Raw genomic sequence first — 24,818 nt, forward strand, 5'->3', positions numbered from 1 at the left:
TTGTTATAGAGCAGCCACTGACAGGAATGCTCTAAATTGTGTTTGTTTGGTTAAAAAAGTAATTTTGAAGCCCTTCTACAGCAACAACCACACTCATGATGAGTAGAACAAACACCCAGTTCCAAGTGCAGCAAAAATATATTCCAACACTTCTTTAAATAGTGACAAGTGGAAAATATATGTCTAACTTAAATGTTCCCTGCAGGTGAACCACAACTTATTTCACCTGTAAGCAAAATGAACAGTAGTGGATACCTGATTAAGGAATGTTTAATGTTCCCTATATCTGTCTGGATTTTTTGTTTGGTTTGGTTTTTAATATATATGGATCAGAGCTATATTACATAAGATCTACTGATGTCAAGATATCTGTTAAAATTTCAGAATTCTAATTGAAAAATCTCTACTAAGTGTTATGCTTATTTTTTCCTCTCTTAATGAGAACAGCCTGACCAGACTTTTTTGAATTACTTGTGCCTGTTTCAGAGTTGTTTCTGAACCCAGTTCAGAACCTAAAGAAAACATAACTAGTAAGGCTTTCATACAGATGGATGAAAAAAAGACATGGAGCAGAAATAAAGCATGTGAAAGTCAGATCCAGATATCTTGCGGATGATGACTTAATTATGTTAAATTGCATTCCTCTATACTTCTAGAATATACCTTATTCTAGAAATATACCTTTCTAGAATTTACCTTATTTACCTTAGAATTTGTAGAATATACCTTATTCTAGAAAAGCTTTCTTTTTCTGTGGAATTACAGTTGAATTATGAAACTCAAGATAAGAAAAAAGGTTTGTTCTACTAAGAACTACAAATTTATATTATTCAGGAAAAAAATAATAATGTCTTATGATTCTAACACCCAAGATAAAGAATATTTTCACAATTAAAATTTGGTAATGTTATAGGATGAAGGATTAATTTTGTCTCCTAAAATAAAATATTTCCTCAATGGAATTTCTAATAAAGTTAGATATTCCCACCTCAAATAGCCAACTTTGCAATTAGTTTTTTATTTATTTGACCACTGTCTATGTGTCAACATTCAATTTCCTGTTCTGTGGGAAGGTGATCACAACTTTGACCTTCAGATTATTCAAAGACAGGACTTTTTTAGTCTGTTTTATGGCTCTTTTCCACTTCAGCATCTCGGAGCAGAAATTAAAATTCCCAACCTGTGCTGGATATAGCTTCTGTACTAGGGACTACAACTTTATGCAACTTTGCACAATTCACATATAACACATCGATTATGCTGCTCTAGAATAATCTTTTGCTTCTTACGTAAATCATTAATTTAGAATAAAATAAAAACATAATTACAAGAGTTAGAGTTATGCTTTGAAGTTGCTCTCTCACCTATTGATTGATTGCATTGCTCACCTTACTGTTGGTCCTCTTCTAACATATTATTACTGGATTGGTTTTCATTTTCAAGAAAATTTCATTTCACATATCCTTACCAACATCATCTATAAGTTATGGTGTAATTCTCCAAGAAGGGAAGGGAAAAAGAAATAAGGCAAATAGATGATCAACATACTGTTTGACTGTGAAAATCACAATGAAATATAAGGATTTTGTACTGTTTACACAGGAATTTTTATCATTGATCTGTTCCAAAAACATGCTGCAATGTGAGTTTGGTGAATCAACTTTTTTTTTTCCCCTGGGAAAAAAACACCCCAAAAAACTCAAACAGAAAACCCAAACAAAAAAAAAACACAACTAAAAAAAAAAACACAAGCAAACAAAACCAAACAAATAAAAGCCCCCACACTCTCTCGATGAATTAAAAAAAAAAAAAAAAGACAGAGAAAACAGGAAAATGATGAGAAAGAGAAAAAGAAAGAGAAATAGAGAAAGGGTTTAGTTTATTTAAGGACTTCCTTTGGGGCAACCATACACTCTGGTAAAATAGGATATTTTCTGATTGATGGTATCTCTAAAACAGCCATTTGGACCACTCTGCTTGCATTTATGTCCCATTATCTATAAGGTATTACTGGTCTGTTCAGCAATTCTTCTTTGAAAGTATCCTGTAAAACATAATTAAGGTACCCTATCTCATCTTGGCCTAGTCTGACGTTTCTAATAAATGGAAAAATAAAACATCAAGTGTATCTCCACAACCATCTCAAACTGATTGCTGTGGACTGCATTCTACCTAGAAGCTGCAAAGAGACGTAAGACAGGGAGCTTTCTGCATGCCTTCAATCAGACTGAAACAATGACAAAAATAATGATGAAAAATGTCTTACTAATTCACTGAGTTCCTGTTTCCCTGAATTTTGCAGCATGGGGAACTTTACTGTTTCATAGACACAACAATGAGAGACAACTTCATTGTATCCCATTTCTATCCTGGCACTGAGTGTCAGGACAAGCCCCTACTAAAAGCTATAATGTTCCTGGAGGGATGGATCTGTACAGTCCTCTTGAGGACTCCAAAAGGAATTTTTGAAGGACTGCCTGCCACTGGCTACAAATCCCTTTTCCATACCTGACAGCAAAGAAGCTACACTCCTATCTTTCCTAAAATCGTTATCTTTTTATTGCTCTTTCTCTTTCCTAAATGCCTAAATAGACTGCTTAATACTGCCATCATGACATAGATAAAGGGATTTTGTGCACTCTCAACAGATTCACAGATGATGCCAAGCTGAGTGGAGTGGTTTTCTCACCTGAACGACTGGATGCCATCGAGAGGGACCTGGACAAGCTCAAGAAGTGGACAAAACAGAACCAAGTACAAGGTACTGCACCTCATTCAAGGAAACCTACCAACTCAAACTATTCTATGATTCCATGATTCTCTATCCAACTTTATATTATATGCATATATATAAATAACCCAATACACAAATTTTTGAAAACTGTAGAAGAAAATTAGTACTAAACATGCATTCAAGCAGTGAATACACACAAAAATATGTTAAAATTGTGTGCGTTGTTATAAATTTTTAATCTGAATTTATTCATGTAATTGCTCTGAGTGAGTTATCTATCTTAATTAAATCAGTTGAGACTCTACAGTACATCTGAAGGCCATATAAAGAAATACAATTGATTCAGCATCCTCACTATGCTGAAATTTCCATCTTTTGTATAGATCTCCAAAATAAATCAGGGAATAATTGCTGATTTTAGGTTTACTGTTCTTATGCTGGAAGCAGTGGAACAAATTCTGTGATCTATCTCCTGTTGGCTAGATTCTTTCATTTGGCTTAACAGACAAGTCAGGCCCTGCTACTATTTCCTTTTTTTCTAACTCTTTTTTTTTTTTTTTTGAATGACAGCATTTAGCTTCAAGAGAAACCAAGCGTCCCCTCTTGCTATATACAAACGCAACAGGTCTTGTCAGTACTAAGTCATCTCCAAGCTCACTTTTTCTCCTGCTGTTGATGCTAAATAAGTGCTAGGGCTCTGAGATGGGTTGGTGATATTGCCCCTAGCAATTGCAACCAAACCCTCCTGGGTATAAGCTTATGGCAGCACCCCCTATCTTCCTGATCAGGTGCATTTGCAAACGTTTTCACCTTGACCAAACATGTCAAACTCATAATTTCAGTGTGTTTCTAGGTGGTTCAGTGCAGTGTCTAACTACCAGGACTGGGAATTGTCTCAATTTCAGATCTTTCTTGTTTTATCAGCTTTCACATCTGCCACTTATTCTGTATCACATGCCAAATATGACAAGATCTAGGGGAAAAAGCTGGGACAACTTCATCTAACAAAGTTTCTTGGACTCTCTGATGAAAAAGAAAGTAGGCAAAGTGAAAAGTCAATTTGCAAACTATTTGTATTCTTTTACTATATAATTTTAAGGACTAAGGAAGGGAATTCACAAGATGGGGCTTCAAGGTAAGTATGTGGTAGACAAAGTATAAAATTGGTGTCAGTTATAAAATTTGTAATGAATCACTGCATTTGATTTCAGGACCTGCTATTCTTATTTATGAACATAACTAATCTCTAGATTACATATTTTATTAAATATTAAATCTAAAATGGTAATAACTGAAAACAAAAAGATCCCTGCTCCCAAAAGAATTTCAGAAAATTCATGGCCAGAGGCCCATGATCACAAAATTTAGTACAGTGTAAGCAACCTCAATTTTAGAGCATGTATAAAAGTAGAGAACTAAAGGTGTAGGAAAAAAGTTCTCTACAGATTTATCTAATCTGTATTTTAGTTTCTCAGTTCAGTTAGGGATAATTTTCTTCTTTTGTTTGACCAAAAACCAAAATTAAGATATGTCAATTATGCACACTTTTAAAATGCACTTTAGAGTTTTTAAGAAAAGAAAGTTTAAGTGTTATAATTTTATTTAGTGCATAACATTAAAGTTGAAAATACTAAAGGGTGAAAGGAACATGTTTATTATATCCTATAATAGTGTCACTGAAAACAGCAACGAAACTAAAAATGGGACATAGTGCAGGGTTTCCCCAGACACTTATGTAAAAAGACACACACCTATGTAGGTCTTCCAAAGTGTCTAAACTTGAGGAAAAGCCAAGAGATTAAGTAGGGTAATGATGAATCATATTTCATAGTTCTGTGTCTGTAATGCTTATTTATCTCAAAAACAGGACAGGGACTACTTAAGAACCTAGCAATTTGTTGAATGGAGGTCTCTTTTATGAGGTAGGTTGTAGCACTGAATTCAGTCTTTTGTAGAAAATACTGTAGAAACACCAGAAGCCAACTCATTCTGATTTTCAGTGGTATCTGGGTGTGTGACTCCCAGCGGGAGTTGTGAAATGTCATCCTTAATTTATAATGAAGAAAGCTTACATTATTCTACATGAAAATGGTGGTTATTTCATAGGATTTTCATAGAAAATTATTTAAATTACACAGTGATGCATGTTAATTTTTCCATATCACCACCCAATAAATTCTGCAATTAACCTGTATCATTGCTCTAATATCATGTACTTTGGGGAAATCTTTTCAATTAGAAACTCAACAGAAGAAGTGGAGAATTGGATAGGATGCCTAAAATTGGATTTACTTTGCTTGTTTTCCCTTAAGGTTAAAATAGAATTTTGAAAAAAGCATTTTTATTTCATGTCTTTTCTTATGGGCTTTTTGTGTCCTTTCAATGGAAGTAATGTCAGAATGCACAGGAATCAAAGCCAATGATTTTTGTATTTATTAAAATGAGAGATATAATTTAGAATAGTCATAAAAGAGTAGTAACTAATTTAATCATCATCACAAACTGAACAAACACTTTTTTTTCTAGTACATTTAATTCTTGACAAGAACCTCAAGGCAAATAATTTTCACTACAAAATAAAAAAAACCTCCAACAATGACAACAACTATGAAAGAGTATTTAATCTCTAAAATGTATGTTAATTTCCATTTGTAAGTAAACACAGTTAAATACAAGATACTTAACATAACTAGGCCATCAACTGAACTGTGTCTCTGGAGAGAGAAATGGGATATGTTTCCTATTCTAAAGAGCTCAGCAAGAGAGAGGACAAGCATGGATATATTTATGTTTTTTTGCAAGAGGGGAATGATTAGGTCTTTATGACTTCATTTGCTTTGGTGTGGTTTTGTTCTGGGTTTTCAGGGCTTTTTTCCTTGTTTATTTTATGATTTTGTTCTTTGTTTACCTGAGTTTTGCTTTTACAGATGTTTTTACAGTGTTGATCACACTGACCCAGAAACTGTTGTCCAAAGTCCACATTTTGCATTAGTTGTTTCCTGACCCTAGCCTGGGGTTGGTCTTATATAAAATCAGAATTGAGGTTCTCAATATGCTTTTATAGTCTCAGGACATTTTTTCCTTTCACATTCTATTTTCATGTTCTCACATTGAAGGATAGAAGGAGACCTCATTGATTGCAAAGGCTAAAACATATGACCTAGGTTTGGAAAACATGGCTCTAGAAATTATGTAAGCTACCTCTAGAGTGATTGTGACAGCATCATTCAGACACACTGCTAGAACAGCAATCAATGTGAGCCATTACAATTGGGCACCAATGCAAAGGAATTATAAACAAGTTTATAATAGTCCTTTGCCATATTCCCATGCTCTGACTGTTCTTGATATAGGGAATTCCCAGGACACAATATAGTGGCAGTACAATTGTCTTCATTACTCTTCAAAACACTTACAATGATAGCTATTAAAAGTTTAATTAGACTTTAGAGAAGACATTATGTACATTAAAATAATAAATGAATTCTGGCATTAAAAAAAACTTGGACAATAATCATTACTGTTATGAAACAGAAATATATTTCCTTTGCCAAATCATATGAGAGTCTCTTGGAAAAAAGATCCTCAAGATCAAGTTCATCTTGGATACAGGATTTCTCATTAGTCAGGAAAATATGCCAAGTCTGTATGAAAAGATCCTAAGACTCAGGGTCAAGTCCAGTTTCCTTTTTCATTTATGTAACTCTACTATGGAAAAATGAACCATTTATAGAATAAGAGTATCAAACTGAGGGATTTGTCCCTGAACAGATGAGCAGACAATTTACAGTGATATTAGTCATCATGTTTTGTACATGTAGGGGGAATATGACTGCGGAATTCTTTTTAGAATGGGTATAAAGGCCCTTCTAGAATGTCCATAAAATCATTATTTGCTTTGGTCACTAAAGACTTTGCTTAGAGTACAAAATAATGCAGTAAGAAATTACTTTCAAAGATCAGGCACTGCTTAAGAAAGGAATTTCTTTTCTAGCACTTTTATCATTCCTGTTGCCTTTTTGTTATGTAGAATACTAATATCTCATGAAACTAGTAATTAAATATTTGGATCCATGAAAAGACAGCATTTGAGAGGTACCTGAAACAGTTAAGGACTTAAGCACTGAATTTAAATTCTTAGCTGACTTAAATGTCCCTTGATGCTTTTTCACCTCTTGCTAAAGGATTTGGAGTGCCTTCTGCTAAGGCTGACTGGCTTTATTTGCCATATCTGGATTGGTTTTCCACCCAGATCAACCAGTTAAAGGCATTCCTTAATCCTGCAGAAACCATTCTGAGATATGCTTTCACAGTACCTTTCCCAGATATTCAGTAATAAAATACAAAGCCAAAAAAAGAAATTTCTTTCATTCTTGTTCAAAAGATTATTTGCTTTGTCATTTTGCTAGCATGTGTGATACAGCCAGTTAGGATCTATGACCTTCCTCCAACGGCTGAATTTTTGACTTTTGCTTTATCAATTAAGCTTACTAAGAGCTATTTTTTTTAAACTCAAAGTCTGTCTTAAAGATTCAAATATCCTTTGCCTGCACTGTCTGTTGTCTCAGACAACAGTTTTGTTGACTGTTCAAGATTCTGTGAGAGAAATGAAGGCATCTGCACTTACAGTTTGCAGAGCAAGGCGTCTAATTCAGAATGGAACTTGCCTTGATGGCAAGAGTTCTGAGTTTGAAGTTATGAACTTCACAATACCAAGGGCTCAGGTACTTACAGTGTGCGCCTTGTTAGCCAGAGTTTAAAGGAAAGCAAAAGTATTAAGTTTTCTGTAGAGCTCATCCTGGTGCTTGAATGCCAACTTGAATCATGTATTTTATTTCTCTAACTCCAGAGATACTTCATAGAGAAATAAATCTGAAGGAAGGATATGTGATATTAAGTCTAGATTGGGGAATATTCTAACAATAGGAAGTCAAAGTCTTTTATTTGAGAGACAGGTAACAGATTTCAGTAGATTATGAAGACATAAACTGCCACATAATATCACCTCCACGTTACTTGGAAACTTGAGATGATAATTTTTAACAAAATTATCACAGATTAAGAAACTATAAATGCCAACCTGTATAACACTTAGTATCTGCTAGGAATAATTTCCAGTTGTTTAAAAAATTAAGAATAGCAAATAGAAAACTCCAGAAAATATTTCAAAATATATTTGAAAGTGTTGCAAATAATTCTCTCTTTATTAATAATATTCATAATGCCATTATAATTTTTCCTTTCTGGTAAATGAAAAATGGCTGTAAGATGTCAGTGCTTCATTCTTGTTCAGTGCAGAAATTAATTGTTTTGCCTTCTTGTTATTTGCATTGCTATGAAAAATCCAATGACCTATGTTACATTAGAACTTCAGAAGAAAATGGAGATACATTTCTGTCTTTAGATGAAAAATGCTATTTGTTTTTCATGTTTCGGTCTGCTGTTGGGACTTAAATCCCCTATGGGTGAATTTTAAACTAAGATCCCAAAAGAAAACATGCTTATTTCTTTTCTCTCTAAGGGGATCTAAATGAGTTAGACAAATCATATTCATGATCATGGATAAAAAGAACCTTCAGGTTTTTAGTCCTCCTTTTCTGCCCCTTAGAATTTTGGACAGACATATCCTGACTCATTTTATTAGCACTTTCTTAGGAACACATAAATATTTCAAGTTTAAATGATATTGCATTTTTTTCTCATTTTCTCATTTTGCATTAAAATTAAAATTAAAATCTATTCATTGATAATCTAGCAGTAAGAAATGTTGGGGTTTTTTTCTTTTTTTTTTCTTTATTTTTTTTAAATTTAATTACTATTATAAACTGATTTTGGAGAGGAGCTATCCATTCACCAAACTTTCCTTATTAATAAAGAGTGCACCGATAACTAGTTCAGTGTGGAGTTTTGGAATATGGAAAGTGGCATAGAAACTTCAATAAGAAATCACTAAAGACTTTGATGTCAAATTCTGTTCCACCTTAGAAGTCCTAGCTTCTGTTAAATATCAGATGCTTAAAAAGCCCTACCATGCTAAAGTTATTATCAGTGAGTTTAGTTTACATATCTAATTTTTTCTCACCTTTCCCAGTACACAGCTAGATTCTCCCCTGCAGTATGTAGGAAGCTATCTGAATTAATGCTTCTGCAGTTTACAAAACCTCTTGTGCTACATAATTTTGCTGGATGGAAAAAGATGGAATTAGATCTCTTTTGGCAGCCTCAGTGCAACCACTCACATATGAGCTGTCCTGCTGTTCCCTCTCTGAAAAACCATTGTGTCTCTATCATTGTAGGCTTCCATCTTGGCAAAATTGCATTGCCACAGTGTGATTTCCATGGGCTTTATTTTAAACAGAATTATTTATGCTATTCTTACAGAATCTAAATCATCATGAGAGCCGCTAGAGTGAAGATTAATTCTGTTGCCAGCAGCTGTAGCTTCGCCCTCTGAAGCTAGTGGTGGCAGCAATTACTGGCCATTCCTGTTCTGATAAATTTGTGTTTTCCCTTTGATCAAATATGTCAAGCTTTTAATTCTGTATAATCATTGATCTCATGAAGTGCCAGACCATCTTGTTTTATCATCATTCACATCTGCTGCTATTTTCCAGTCACACAGGTAAAATGAATTGACCTAGAACACGCTGCTTTAACCTAAGCACACTTATTGGGGAAGAATGCCAGATGTGTCTGAAATATTATTCCCAAAGACTTGTAATCTCAGGAGACAGGATGAAATTATTAAAAATAAATAAATAAATTACAATAATTGCCCCAAAAGCAGAGTGTCAGAAACTAAAATGAGGAGGAACATAAGGCCTTTGATCTTTAAGAATCCTGTGTCATGCAGAATACCTGTTACATTTATGTCACATACTAAAGGCCTTCCAAAATAACTGGAGCATCCTACTCTTAACAATAGGTAGAAAGTAATATGTCAAACTGCAAACATTTCTCTTTTTTTCTTTTTCATTTGTACTAAGTTTGGGCAGAAAGTCAAAACTCTGAAAATAATATGTGATGGTATTAATTGGTTATTAGAAATCCCCAGTGCTGCTATTTATGATGTTTTGATTTCTATATTTTGTACTTTTTAGCTCAAATTTTCAAAAAGAAAACCACTGCATGAGCAAATTTTCCACTTTGAAAAATGCATAAATGGAACTCTCTGACTACTTCAGAACTGTTAATTCTTCCTCTTCTCTCCACAGTGAATAAATTAATGTAACAAGAACATTTCCTATGAACTTTCATTCAATAGAACTGCATTTTCTGATAATTTCAAGAAATTTTATATTGCGGCCAACGCCATATCCAGGTTGGGACATGAAATGCTCTGATAAATAAAATGGAACCATTTACAATCTTTTTTCTCCCTGTGTACATGAGTTTCAAATATTTGCTAATTCAGAAAATGGGAAGCTCCTGGAACAGGAACATGCTTCCATTGCTTAAATATATCCCGTACTCTTACAGATATGAACATTTTCCATTTTTAATATGCCATGATAGTCTTTCGCTCTTCAAGCCAAAAGTGCTGAAACAAGTTAGTGTTATATGGGGGGGACTATGTTTGTATTGAATTGTATCAATTCAAGTTTTGCATTACTCATGCTCAGAATTTTGCACCTTGAAACTGTAACTCAGAAGCAAAATTTTTAGACTTGAAGCAGTAAAGTGTCATGAGGGTCTTCATTATATATTTTCACAGAATAGGAACTACACCAAACGGGGTGGTATACATCTTTTGACCACATCCACTAATGTATACTCCATTTTATAATGACTCCCAAGACTGCTGTACAAATTTACATGTAGACATGCTCTTTAATAAGAACTATTTACTGTACATGAGAAATTTAGAAGTTCGGCCATTTTTATGGTGATATTCTTGAGATGGAATTTCAGCACCCCAAAAGTTATAACACAATTATTTTTATTTTTGTTTTAATGGCAAAAAGAGGAAGAAATTAACAAAGAACATATCTAAACAGGTGGTAAACATCAAAAAGTTTTAATATATTTGAAAGTATTAAACTTATTTAAAATTATAATTTTTTATTGTTTTGGGTTTTAGTTTTTGTTTTGTTTTGTTTTGTTGTTTTTGGTTTGGTTTGATTTGGTTCAGGTGTTTTTCTGCTTTGGTCAACCCTTATTCACACTTGCACCCTTGTTTTTATACACTACAGTAGAACAAGAATATCTGAATTCCCTCCCTGTTATTATACTGCATAGAAAGAGCAATTCTGGTAAAAGCAGCAATGCAAAGCAGAAAGGGTTTAGCAATGACAATACACATATAGATTAAGCTCACTTAAAGATTTTTCATCTATTTTAATAATGGTCCTTCTTTTGGTCTGAATTATATTTGGTTAACCCCTATCTTTCAGAGTTTAGTTCTTTGGAAACTGAAGGAACAACATTTAGCCATTCCAAATGTCATCATAGTTGGGAAGTATCTAATTATTTTACTTCTTTCCAGGAGCTATCTAGCTTTTTAGTGTTTCACTGGCTATTAGAAATAATTTTCAACATGTTTTTCCTTCTCCCATAGCTCTCAGAAGGGATAATGATTACATTTTGAAAACACGCGTTTGTACCATATTGTGTCTATGCACCATTCTCAATGCACCACATGTGAGCGAGGCCGTGGCTTGAACCACAACATATACTTTCATGAAGGATAGCTAATGTAAACCTTTGATTTCATCTGTAGGGATATGGACATCCATAGAGTAAACAGCTACATCACAAGAGTTTGACAGAAGTTCTTTTTACATACACTAGAGATGAAAAGACCCGAAACATCATTTAGTTCATCTAAAGGTAGATATAAAAAACTACCAGAGAAATCATATTCTATGATTACATCTCCATTCACTTAAAAATAGGACTTATGAGAGTGTAGATCAGCTATAAATGTCCAAAGCTTAGAAACCAACATCAATCAAGACAATTTCTACCCTTAATGTGTTTTTCATTTTGGTACACAGATGGAGGCATCCTGCAGCTGGCCAATTTTTCAAAGTTGTTTTACTCTTAGAGAACAGAGGAGTTTCCTGTCATTCCAGCTAAACCTGAATGACAGATTAGAAATTAAGCCCACATATAAAGATTTAATTAGCAAATATTAATAATAGTGTGTATTTGAAAAATTATTCTTTTTTTGAAAAAAAGTTTTTTGTTTTGTTTTTCTTTTTTTGCTGTTTGTTTTTGAAAAGTTAGTTTCCTGAACTTTGGGGGGTTTTTGTTTGCTTCCTTGTTTTTAGTATTGTTTATCCACAAATTAACAAATACTTAACTGCATTGCTCAGGTTTCTCAAGTAATTTGCATCACATTTCTAAGGGAAGGTTTTGAAATATTAAATGTCTAATTAATGCTTTCTCTGTAAACTTAATTAAAAAATAGTCATGATATGTATGATTTTAACTGTAACAAACACTGACATTTCTGTTGTCTCTGAGTTATAGAACTAAAGATGTATTTTCATTTAAGAATGATAAGGATGACACTTATTATGGAAAATGCTAAAAATTAGTTTAATAAACACCTATTTTCCATTATAAATACCTGTCGCCTTTTATCTAAACACAAGGTTTCAGTGAAATAACTGTTCAGCACATTTTAGCTACAAAGTTGTTATTTGGGGAATTTAAGCTGTTAGTAGATTATAAATCATAACATTTGCCTCAATGCTTTAGTTACAAAACTTCTGCAATGAGCTTCATTAAGAAGATGCTTACAGTTATTTTAACAAGCTTTCTTGAGCTTTAACAGTGCATGACTGTTCACGCATATAAACATCTTGTGCACTTGGTTATTTGTTCAGCAGTAAGCTGGATCAGGGACAAATACTACAATTATATCAACACCTTCTCAATTCACATATTTAAAAAAAATGTAACAGATAAGCCTTTCCCTTCCATTTTTGATTTCAAAGATCTTTTTAAGCACAGGATGAAATTTCATCTACAGTAAAATAAGAGGGTAGCAAATGCAAGAGATAGAGGTGGTCTAAGATATGCTATTCTACTGCCATTTCACTTCTGCTGAGGTGAGATTCCCACTACAAAATGAAGAGAATGCTCTTCACCCACAAAGATTTACAAGATTTACCCACTGATTTCTTTCAAGAAATGGATCTGCATATCAGGAGCTCACATACACTCTTATGTGCAGCCTGAGGGTTCAGTTGTACTGCACAGCTTGTCTATATGAGGCACATAGCACAAAGAAAAGCTGGCAATGAGCTTTACAGACAATTCCTCATGGGAGCACAAATATGGCTTCCCTGAGGGGTAACTTTCTCACCTTCAATAGAAGGCAATTATTGTACTTCCAGTCACTGCAGACATATCAGAAGGTTGGATACCATAAACTCAGACCTAACCCAACTCTGCCCTGTGCACAGTGTATGTGGTTGAGGGATAATTTTCTTCTGTCATTACTACTGATAAGAACCAAGATCTTCCTAAGCAGAGTATTTTACAGCTGCTTCCTAGAACCTGTGAACTGCAAGCAGGGCCTGAGAGAAGAGCCTCTGTGTGGATGAGACCAATCTGTCACCAGCAGAGGCCAGTGGCATCAAAATACTGCCCTGTCCAGAAGCAAGGGATAAACGGGAAAGGAGCTGTGGCTTCTGTAGGTATCCCTTGCATGAAAGGATTGCCAAAATGAGAATTGCAGGGCAATGAGGTAAACATAGAGGGAGATTAGCAGCTTCAAAGGCACCACACAAGCCAAGGGACAGTGCATACATACAAGAAGAGAGCCCTTGAAAGATACCAAAGGTTCACAAGCACTTGGCCACTGCTTCCCTGCAAGAATTACTAATGTTTTAATAGCACAGCAAAGAGCAGAAAAGGCTTTGACTACTTCACCTGAAACCGTTGCAGTTTCCTTTTCAGAATCTTTAGCAGTAAGCCATAATGCACAGCAACATGAAATGCAATATAACAGTTGCTGAAGGTATTACTAGTCACAAGAGCTGATATTGTAGAAGTAAGGGACACATAAATAAACTACCAGCCACCACCTTGGTGAAAACCACAAGTTCTTGCATAATCATTAATTCCTAAAAATAAGTGTTACCATGTGTAAAACAGAAAATCTTTTTCTAAGCAGAAGGAAGACCACATACATAAGAAATTTGGATTTGGTGTTAGTCCAAATAAAGTTCAACAGTCTATTAGTGCAAAATATTTGACTAATCTAGAAAAGCCTTGACTTGTAACAGCAAAAATTCTTATTCACTCCTCGTGAATACACACTTCCTAGTTAAAAATTTAATGAATTATAAGTAGGATTTTCTCCCGTGTCATGATATTAAGTATCAGTGGAATAAAATTTTGTGATAAATGAAAGAAAGTGGACAGGCTTCTACAACAAAACACTTCTTCCTTGTCAAAACTCCATACACTCATAAAAGTTATTTGCTTGTTCTGCTTTTACAGGCTATTCACTGTCTGATTCTCATATTTTATTTTATTACAAGAGCAGCATATTTTCTTAATATTGCTGTTGTTGAATTAGCACTGAGAAATAGATGTAAAAATAAGGAACTCAGATAAAAAATATTCTTTAGTCTTTCAGGTGCTCGTATCAATTACACTTCTGGTATAAAACTTTTTTAATGTGCAATTATGGCTGTCATTAGTATTTTAATTGTGGGGAAACATTCCACTGTAATATAAAAAAGAGAATGTATTCACTTCCATTGACTGGATTCCATGAGGTCCATTACTGAAAGTGGTCTTTCTACTTTAACTCAATCTAAATAGGAATAATCTAGAAAGAGTTCAAACTCTCAGAAAAAAGAAAAATAAAAATTATTATTTATGTCATTGTGGTGGGTTTTTTCCTAATGTTGCAAATAGAATCATTAAACATGCATGTGTTTTAGCCTAGCTCTGATTTTACACTGATGGATAACTCTAGACATCACAATTATAAGTGGATATTTGAACTTTAAATGTTATACTGGAGACATCCTTTCCCATTTGTGAAATCTAGTTACAACCTTTTTTTTGTGTGGGTTTAGCTATAGACAATTCCCTACTTTCTTACCATGTCCAGTCAAGAAGAAAAGAAATCAAAACCAAAGGATACTCTAAAAGAAAAAAGGAAAAAAAAAATTAAAAAAAAAACCAAAACCAAAACCCAAGCCCAACAAAACACCAAAACAAACTCGCAACAAAACCCAAGACAAATAGACCACTTACAAAAAACCTAAAAAAATAAAATGAAAAAAGAAGTCTGAGGACTAATCTCAGGGGTGAAAAAAGCATATAAAAAATTTTAGATTTGAAAAGACAACTCACAAAGAAATACCAAAAACATTGCAGGAAAATGCATCTCAAAGGCAGGATAAAACCTTCTTAGGCAGCTACTCTTCTTTCAATGTACATATTGGAATCTATCTTGTAATTGTAAAATTTTCCACACCACAGCACATAGTTTTATAGTTATCTGATGAAAAGTTTAATGGATAAGTCTATTGTTTGTGTATATTGTACTTTTTAAAATGTTATCAGAAAGCCTTTGTTCTATCAAAGAAGATAAAATGATAAAACTAATGTCCCAGTGGTGAAAATTGACTAGTAAAACTTCTCAAAGCTTATCTGATTGAAGAAAATGTCTCATTTTCAGTTCAGCAGAGAACTGACTCTAAACTGATGGAACTCAAATTTCCTTATGCATTCTTACATGCTGAATAACAGAAGATTATCCCATCCTTGTAGAGGAAAATGTTCAATTGCTACTCTTTTCCATAGCCATTGAGGAGAGTTCGCAATCAGCCAGACATCAGAACAGCTCAAGAGTTTACTTTGCCCCTTTCCTTGGCTGCAAAAGAGAACCATCACATTCCTGGTTTCTGCTTGTTTGGTAGCTGTCATTTTGCTCCAGATGCAGAAGCAGAGTTAAGGATCAAGAAACCCTAGGAACAGACAGATTCCAATTTTTTGGATACAAACTAAATAATCATTTCCCCCCATTTAGATAAAGATATTCCAAGGACTGATTCCATGTAATTATTATGTGAAAAACAGTAAGTCACGCTAAAAGCCATAGGGAAACCAGGCATGTATTTTGACTTCAAATCCTTTAATATATGGTCACAATGATAATCCACTATCCCACTTCTAACAAGGGAAGAAACATTAGTTGTTGAAAATAGGAAGTTGTATTAAAGAGAATTGAAAATTTCAAAGAAGCAATATTTATACCATGAAAGTATATAACATCAGTTTAGTGGTGTAGCAAAAACACCTTTCCACACTAGAGCTATTCTAGGACATCAAGGGTCAAAAAAGTATCTTACTTTAATAAAATTTGAATTATGCACAATGCAATAACAACATTATTTAAACAGGGATATTACTCTTAATTAGAAGATGTGTTCACTAGGATGTAAAACATTTTTTTTCCAAATAATTAAAAGTGCTTCTTAAAATGTTCTATAATGAATAGCGACACACTAATGCTGTATAGTTAAAATAGATTATCTGAAAATTGAATCTAAATGTACTGTAATTCACATTCATTAAAAGACTAGACATTTTTCACATAAATGAAACTGTTCTATAAAATCAATTCACTGTACAACAGTAACACATTACAGACCTGCAGTTAAAATACGATCATTTCAATAGGGGAAACTCTATTTCAGTGGTAATTATTCCATTGACCCAACAACACTTACTCATATTCAAGAAAATAAAATACCCATGCTGCATCTGTAAGACAGTGAAGAATATCTTTAGACTCAGTAATTGTTGGTTAGACATGAAAAGACAGCTCCTTACATATAGCAAATTTAAAATACATTGAGAACTGGGAAAGAGAAATGACTTGGAGATACTTTCAACCTCCATTTGTAGATTTTGGTCCCACTATTGGATATTTGACATAAAAATAATATTTTTTGTATAAGTTTATTAGCTTAAGGCAAACTCTCAGATGATTTATAAGACACGATTGCATGTAAGTTTATAAGTAATGTTATACTTTCAATGAAAACATAAGTTAACACACACTATTTGCAGATTTTCAGTGTAGGAGATTTCTTCAGGTATGTTTGACTTATTGAGGGGAGTTTCAGAAGTGAATGCTGCTTGCCTTTTTAGTACTAATATTAAGCATCAAAGGCAGAATTTACAAAATTGGCAATTTATTATATTAGGTAAAAGAATTCTATGTTTTATTAAAAGTAACATGGCCTCCCATCGTGGAGCTTGCATTTAGCTTCATGTATCAGTGAGAAATTTCAGACATTTCCCATTCCAGATGTGGTGATTATGGTCATGATTTTTCACTTTAAATGTCTCATCTCTTCCGTCTCAAATAAAACAAAATAGATTGTTTGGACTGTGTTGAACATTACTAAGTCTGTTGTTTCAAAACACTCACATTCCCTTTTTTCAGTTTTCATGTATAAAACATAGAAATTAGATAGGGGAGTGATGCTTGTACTAGAGATATGTCTACATTCTCTCACAAATAATCAAATAACTAAATAAATGCTGATATCTGACACATTTATTAATTCTATCAGAACCAGGTTAGCTGGAGTGGTGATTGTACCTCTTATACTGAAGCAGTTGTAGAAGTCCACAATGCCAAGACATTTTGTAGCTTTAGTTTTCAAGACTGTGCATCAACAAGTTATGCTGTTTAAGGCAGCAGAAATGTCCCAGCATTTGTATGTATGACCAGACTTCATGAAGGAAGATTTGGGAAGGACTCACCCTTCCAGCCTGTGCAGTGGGTTTTTCAGGTGAGGCACAGCATGCGCAGAACTGGCCCCACCGTTTAAGTCCTAAGGTCCATCTGCTACAGCCAAGCGAGCTTGGACAGTGACAGTGAAGTCTTGGGACTGTCTCCAGCACTCAGTATGAACCAGGGCTGACCCTGCTTAGCATCCAAGATCTTCTGATGAGATCGGATGTCAGGGAGGCATTTAACTGCCCAGGGGACGGCCCCACTGACACTCGAAATCAGGTCCTTGGGATTCAGAGTCCAGAGTGCTCTCCTTTACACCACAGGACTGCCCCAAGAATTTTTTTTTTTTTTTGAGGAATTTCCACTAAAATGGTGTATCAGGAGTGGGATTTGAACCCATGCCTCCATGAGGAGACCAGAATTCCCAGGGGAGGATTCAAACCTTGAGTCTGGCACCTTAGACCACTTGGCCATCCTGACAGCCCCAGCATTTGTAACGTGATTGATTTTTCTATTTTCAGGGTGTGTTATATAAAGCTGCTTCGTCATCAAGTGTTTTTTGGACAAATGACATCCATAATTCTCAATAACCATTGTCAAGTCCAGTTTCATCTGTATACTACTGCATTTCAAAAGATTCCTGATGCATATTTCATTCTGCAGTGCCACAAAATTGAAAGACTGAAATTGAACTTTGGCAAATTTTGTTTCGGGCATGCAGATGACTTTCTTAGGATTATTATTTCTCAGGAGAAACTAAAATTGTTACCATGGCCCATCCCAGATAATAAATATTACATTCTCTTACACTTTGATATTATAGTGGAGTTATTTCCTATCTATGTTTTAATATGCTTAGCTATTGAGATAATTATTTCAGGAAAACATCATCTTGACTTTGGGTAGACAGGACGCGAACAAGCTTCTGTGTGGTTAAAGACTTCACTAGAAGCAGACAAGCACTTACAATTGCTTGTTACCTGCCATTATGAGAGTGGTTGACAAGACAGCAGAATTGGCTTCACATATCCTCAAAGTCATGATAATAAACCAAGAAGAATATATATATCAAGAACACTTAAGAAGCACCACTTGTGAAAAAGAATCATTGTATGGTTTATGGGCTTTGGAAAACTGAAGAAACTATCTTTGGATATACAGATTCCAACTGCAATCAGATCAAAGCTCCTTGATGACAGTTAGCAATAAGAGGATTCAAATGAGCAAAAATGCAAATTGTCTGATGACCAGTGAGAATAATTCCATTTACGTATGGAATGAAGTATGGACCAGAAACTGAAATTGTGATGGCTGACTGCTTATCTCATCTGTGCTTATCTCTACCATATGCTCAGAGAAATGATGATATAGAGTACGTGCTCAGATTACAAGCATACTTACTACAGTGCAGGAGAGCAATTTAGAACTTCAAATTAACACATCTCATTCATCAGAAAATGATGTGACTTCCTGATAAGAAGGTGGCATAACACTCCTAAATATCTTCATTCACTTCTACAACAGCATGCAACAGCAATAGGACAAGGGGGCACGGACTCAAGCTCTGCCAGGGGAAATTTAAGTTGGATATCAGAAAAAAATTCTTTCCAGAGAGAGTAATCAGGCATTGGAATGGGCTGCCCAGAGAGGTGGTGGATTCACCATCCCTAGAGATTTTTAAACGCAGATTAGACGTGGCACTGAGTGCCATGATCTAGTCAATGGACTAGAGTTGGACCAAGGGTTGGACTCGATGATCTTGGAGGTCTTTTCCAACCCAATCGATTCTATGATTCTATGATTCTATAAAACAATCTTTCCTTATAAAATACTCATGACAGGTTTGTTCAATGTTTATTTTTTGATGGGTACACTTGTTTCATGACAAATACCAGCAACTGTCAGGACAAAACTGCAACTATAAGAACTCTGCTCAGAATTGCATGTTCAAGTTGGTCTTAATGTCAAACCAGTCTTATGCTAAAAATGCATGAATTTATATACTGTAATAGCAAACTATTCTTAAACATTGGGTATCACTAAATTTTTTTTAATTGGTACTTAAGGTCACGATGATGTATTTGCTATTCTACTGCATTGATAGATTATCTTAAATAATATTTATAAAACAAATTTGTGTCACATCTGTTGTTAAAATAATATTATTTTCAATGTGCAATAAGCAATCTCACTTGTTCAAAATATCTTTTTTTTTTTTTTAGTCTCAGAAGAAAAGGTTTTATATACAGGATATGAAAAACAGTCTGCCTTCAAGATGAGAGAGAGATTGAATGTCTCAATAAAACTTTTGGAAAGATTGGTAACCTGGAAGCAAAATCTTGAAAATTCCTCACTACACACTATCTAAAAAGTTAAAAGATTTGATGTCTTCCAACAATTCAAAGAATACCTGCTGATTTACTGCACAGATGGAGAATGCATACAAAGAAAATGCTAAATGTTAATGGATTGCCAATTGTCTTATTCTGAAAGATTATGATCACATACAATGCAGAGACCAAAACAAACAGCAAAGATTTGAAATATACACAGATTGGCATCAAATACCTTGAAATACACATTTGTGAATGTAAGACAACTCAGAAAGACTATGGAAATAAGGTCTCTTGCAGTATTTCTCTGCAGTTGGTTTGATTTCTCCTTGTTTCATTTCTCAGCAACAGGAAATAAGGATGCGGTAACACTTAATCTTGCTCCCTCCTCCTGATTCACATCTCCAAAAATTTTCATGATCAAATATATGTCACAGCTCTTTTCATGCTCTTCAGACTATTCTATGACAGTCTGTGAGGCAGCCTCCTCTTTATTTTCTCTGAATTCTTAAAAGAATTCATTAACACATGGGATTTTTTTTTTTTGTATCTTGAGCCATAGTAGAGCTGGGCAAAGTAGTGATAGTATAAGATCATTTGTGGCTGCAAGAACATGCATACATAGACAAACATGAAATTATGACATATTCTGAGACTTGAGCAATCTCCTGCAAGGCCATTCAAGCAAAGCCATAAGAATAAATTGCAAAGCACTTTATTTTTGACATCCACCAGAAGAACCGTTTTATGCAGCCATAGTCACAGAGATCACAGATCACAGACTATTCAGAGTTGGAAGAGACTCACAAGGATCATCGAGTCCAACTCTTAAGTCAATGGCCCACACAGGGGATTGAACCCATGACCTTGGCATTATGCAACCAAGTTTTAACCAACTGAGCTAATCTCAGGGTCTAAGTCGATTAACAGGTACAGGACTCAACATCATAAAGAAGTGAACATCTTTGTTCAGTCGCTTAGGGAAACTATTGTCCTTCCATACTCAGCACTGGTGAGGCCACTCCAGTTCTAGACCCTTCACTTCAAGAAAGACATTGAGGTGATAGAGCATGTCCAGGGAAGGACAATGAAATTGGTCAAGGGTCAAGAGAGTAAGTCATGAGGAGCATCTGAGGGAGCTAGGGTTGAGAGAGCTGAAGAAAAGGAGGCTCAGGGTTAGGGTTAGGGTTAGGGTTAGGGTTAGGGTTAGGGTTAGGGTTAGGGTTAGGGTTAGGCTTAGGCTTAGGATTAGGCTTAGGTTTAGGCTTAGACTTAGGTTTAGGGTTAGTGTTAGGCTTAGGTTTAGGCTTAGGCTTAGGCTTAGGTTTAGGCTTAGGGTCTTTTTACAACTATGTGAAAGAGGTTGTGGTGTGGTGGCAGTTGGCTTTGAACATCAGGAAAAATTTCTTCACTGAAAGGGTTGTCAGGCATTGGAAGGGACTGCCCCAGGAGTTGGTGGAGCTGCCAACTTTGGAGGTATTCAAGAAGCAACTGGATGTGGCACTTAGTTCTATGGTTTAATTTACAAGGGAGGGTTCAGTCAAAAGATGGACTCTATGATCTTGGAAGTCTTTTCCAACCTTAAAAAATTGTATGATTCTGTGAAGGAGGGGACTAGATCCTACCTCTCAATGTACCTGGCATAAAAGGACTTAAAGATCCAGTCTCCATCTTGAAGGTATGCAAAGGTGCTCATCCCTTACTTTACAGACACAGTGCAGTGCCTTTACTCACCAAGTGTATTTTGGTAGGTTGATGTCTGCTATTCAGTGCAGTACATAAAGCGTGACATGAACCTGACTCTAAGCCGCATCCTCCCAGATACAGATAATGGAGATAAGGTATGGTTATCCTGAGAGTTCATTGTTATTCCTGATGTTTAGTCTTAAATCATAGGTCATTGCATTAGTTGGCCTTATTACCTGGCTAGTTTTTACTGACTGTATAATTACTGAATGTTATAAAAATATAAATTCTTAATTATTATCTGTACATTAAGACTGTCCAAGAGCAGTATAGAATTGTTGCATTTGTGCTTCTGAGTAGAGGATGTCACTCAGTTATTAGCTGAAAATCAAAGCAGAAGCCTTAAGCTGTGATAATGATCACTATTTGTGACTGGTTTGTACATGATTTCTAATTGAAAGTCATCTATACTGGTAGAATAGACTTAGAACTTATACATGCATTTTCAATTTAGTTATGCAGTGTTTACATAGAAGTGTCATCTGGAGCCTTAAAGACTAGACATGGTTTTTAACTTATGTGTTTGGAAACTTTTTAGTAAGTGTGCACTAGACTACAGGATGACTCACCTCAGAACTCCTAATGTAGAGGGCTCCTTAGCTGCCACCTAAAATCACTATTGTGTACTGTCAGCAGATTTTAGCAGACAAAATTCCCTCAGATTCCAAATACACTGAACATGTTCCTACCTCCTGAAAGCCAGAGGAAACAGTTCCTGCCATTCCAACTGTTTCCTTCTATGCACTGTGCATTGATTATGATCAGACTATGGGGGGGGGGGGGGGGAAGCACAGGACAATCCCCTCATTCAGTTGCAGCGAATTGTGCAGTCATTCACCTATATTTCTTCTCAGCCAGAGGTGAAAGGAAAGGAGCCTTCCTAGCAGAAATTCAAAATTGTTGAGAGGCAGTAGAGACTAGAAAACAGAATTTGAAAATAAATCAATTGGGAAGATGGTCTGGAGATGAAGTGCATGGTGGGACCATAGATTGTTAAAATTTTTACAATGGAAAAATGTGTCTACAAGAATATTTGACTTCAGGATTAAAGAGATTTTAATGTAAAAAGGCAGAAAATCTTTAGTGCTACAAATTGTGCCAAAACAACTCATTTTGCTAGTACAAGATGTTATAAACTACAAGTTAGATGATGGCCAAGACGAATTTCATATTGAAGAGAGCAACACATCCTACCATTCCAGTTTTTCAACCAACATATAAAACAGAGGGAAAAGACTGATGGCTAAGTGGAAAATAACTAGAAATTCTTAGCCTTCCTTTCAATCAGCTGGGTCTAAAACAGTATAAAGAAGTCTATGGTACTTCTGAAATAAATAAATAACATTTTGTGAAGTATAATCAGAGTAATTGCAACCTAAAACTTGTTAATCTACAGTGGTTTTCATCTTCAAAGCATTACAAACACAACAAATTCTTTACTATTTCCCAAAGCATGGAATATGCCTCATGATAGTACTGATGACATAGTTAGAGGCAGCAGGCACAGGATGACCTCCAAATTGCTCTCTAGAGTCTCAGCTATCATTAGTCACAACAGAGTGTAGGTAACATTTTCAAAAATATCTCTTTGATTCAAAAGCTGCCAGGTTGGAAGATGAAATCTGGCAAAATTTCTTCACTATCTGAAGGTGGTGATACCCCACAGTGATTTGTTTCCTGCCTCAGTTCAGAGATAATTCCTCTAAAACAACCACAGCTGTTTGCTTTTGTACAAATGAACCAAAATCCCATAATTTCTAAGACTTTTCAGACACAGGAATATATAGATATATGTCCTCAAGTCACCTATGTGCATTGGATGACTTACTCTTCTTATCTCCTATCATTCAGTCCCAAATTCACAAAGGTCTTTTGGTGATTACCTTCAGGGGAAAGAAAAAAAGGGAATAGATTTAGGAGCCTGGAGCAAATGATTGAATTTCAGAACTTCCCGTTTGGTATTTTCAGACACCTTATGAAATAGAAAAAAGTTTCAAAGGTTTCCTGAAATAATTATGCTTTCTAGGATACTAGTAAGTACTAAATAAAACTTTTTAGCATGAACAGGAATCTCAAAGCCTATACTGTAGTACAGTCCAAAATTATAAATTTTCCTAAAGTCTGCCAAGAATACTAGGATTTGTAAACTCTCTGGCTGCCTGATTCTTGTAGTCTGAGGAGCAAGTATGAGGTCTTGTGCTACTGCATCTCACAAAGAGCTGAGGTACTTCAGTGGTCACTTGATTAAAAGGAGAACAATTTTAGGAATAGGAACTAAAGTAATGCTGTCCTTATGTTGCCTGCATTACTCATTACACTTTCTTCCAAAGGGAGAATGAAAGCCAAGGCCAAGTCTAAGAGGAGGGAGGTATCAGCTCAAACCTTCCAAGTCTGAAGGAGAGGACATCTCAACTTTCCTGACACAGCACCGTCCCTGCTAGGAGTTAAATGACAGAAGTATAGTTTAGGGTCCTTTCAGGGTTAAGATTTAAGCAGATTATGAAACAGATTAAAACCAGTATACTCCTATAGTGGTGTTGTCTTATTCTGCACAATGTATAATTTTAGATGCCACTGAAACTGTCATGATATTAGCAAAGATACATAGAGTGTTACACAGTGTTAGACTTCTGTGCCTATGTTTTTCTTCATTTCTAATTTAACTATTTAATCTCTCCTAAAGTATTTAATGTTCTGGTCATTAAGAATGCATTGAAACAAATATGACCACACTATTTTTCTGTTTATGATTGCAAAAATGAAACAACAGCCATTTAGAAGACATTTCCACTTAGAATACAGAAAAAAGACAGGATCAAGGGGGCATGATTGTTCTGACAAAGTTTTTTCGAAAATTTTCTTATTAAAGTTTGAGCTACTGACATGTTTCTGACATTGTAGTGATGATTTCTTGCAAAAACATTTTGGAATATGAGTTAAAATCTTCTAAGGATAGACCATAAATATGAACCAAGTGATGTAGTCATTACATGAAGCTTTTGTTTCAACTCTCTCTGTTAAAAATATCTTATAGCAAAACAGAGGAGTTGTGAAAGTGTGTGTCATGGGTTCACCTAGGTGGGCCTAGATTTGGGCTCTGGAGTTTGGACTAGGCCGAAGCTGTCAGGTGACTTGAGCTGGACTGAGCTACCAGCTGACCTCTTCTAGCCAGTAATTTTGTATTCCATACCACATTATGACATCATCTCCAGGGGAGCAGGAACCAGTGTGGGAGTGGTTAGGTCAGTCGCTTCTCAGCCCTCCTCTTGGGAGGACGCAC

At 35.1% G+C, this 24,818-nt stretch overlaps 1 long non-coding RNA gene and 1 other non-coding gene across 4 annotated transcripts in view; both read right to left on the minus strand.

Annotated features, from left to right (window-relative positions):
• LOC139670598 (uncharacterized) overlaps window positions 1-24,818 on the minus strand; it is a 61,233-nt gene that overhangs the window by 26,055 nt on the left and 10,360 nt on the right. The window contains exon 2 of one of the 3 annotated variants that reach the window (XR_011697516.1): window positions 14,805-14,847. The exons of 1 other annotated variant lie outside the window; for it this stretch is intronic. This is a non-coding gene — a long non-coding RNA (uncharacterized lncRNA). Of the gene's footprint in view, window positions 1-14,804; window positions 14,961-24,818 lie in introns of those variants that run through there. One more of the 3 variants, XR_011697515.1, reaches the window with a different exon arrangement.
• Window positions 17,835-17,939, minus strand: TRNAL-CAA (transfer RNA leucine (anticodon CAA)). The gene is made up of 2 exons: window positions 17,902-17,939; window positions 17,835-17,880 (listed from the first exon to the last, which is right to left on the minus strand). It is a non-coding gene; the product is annotated as a tRNA-Leu (tRNA).

Source organism: Pithys albifrons, chromosome 3 (assembly GCF_047495875.1).
Source record: "Pithys albifrons albifrons isolate INPA30051 chromosome 3, PitAlb_v1, whole genome shotgun sequence".
NCBI classification, from domain to species: Eukaryota; Metazoa; Chordata; class Aves; order Passeriformes; family Thamnophilidae; genus Pithys; species Pithys albifrons.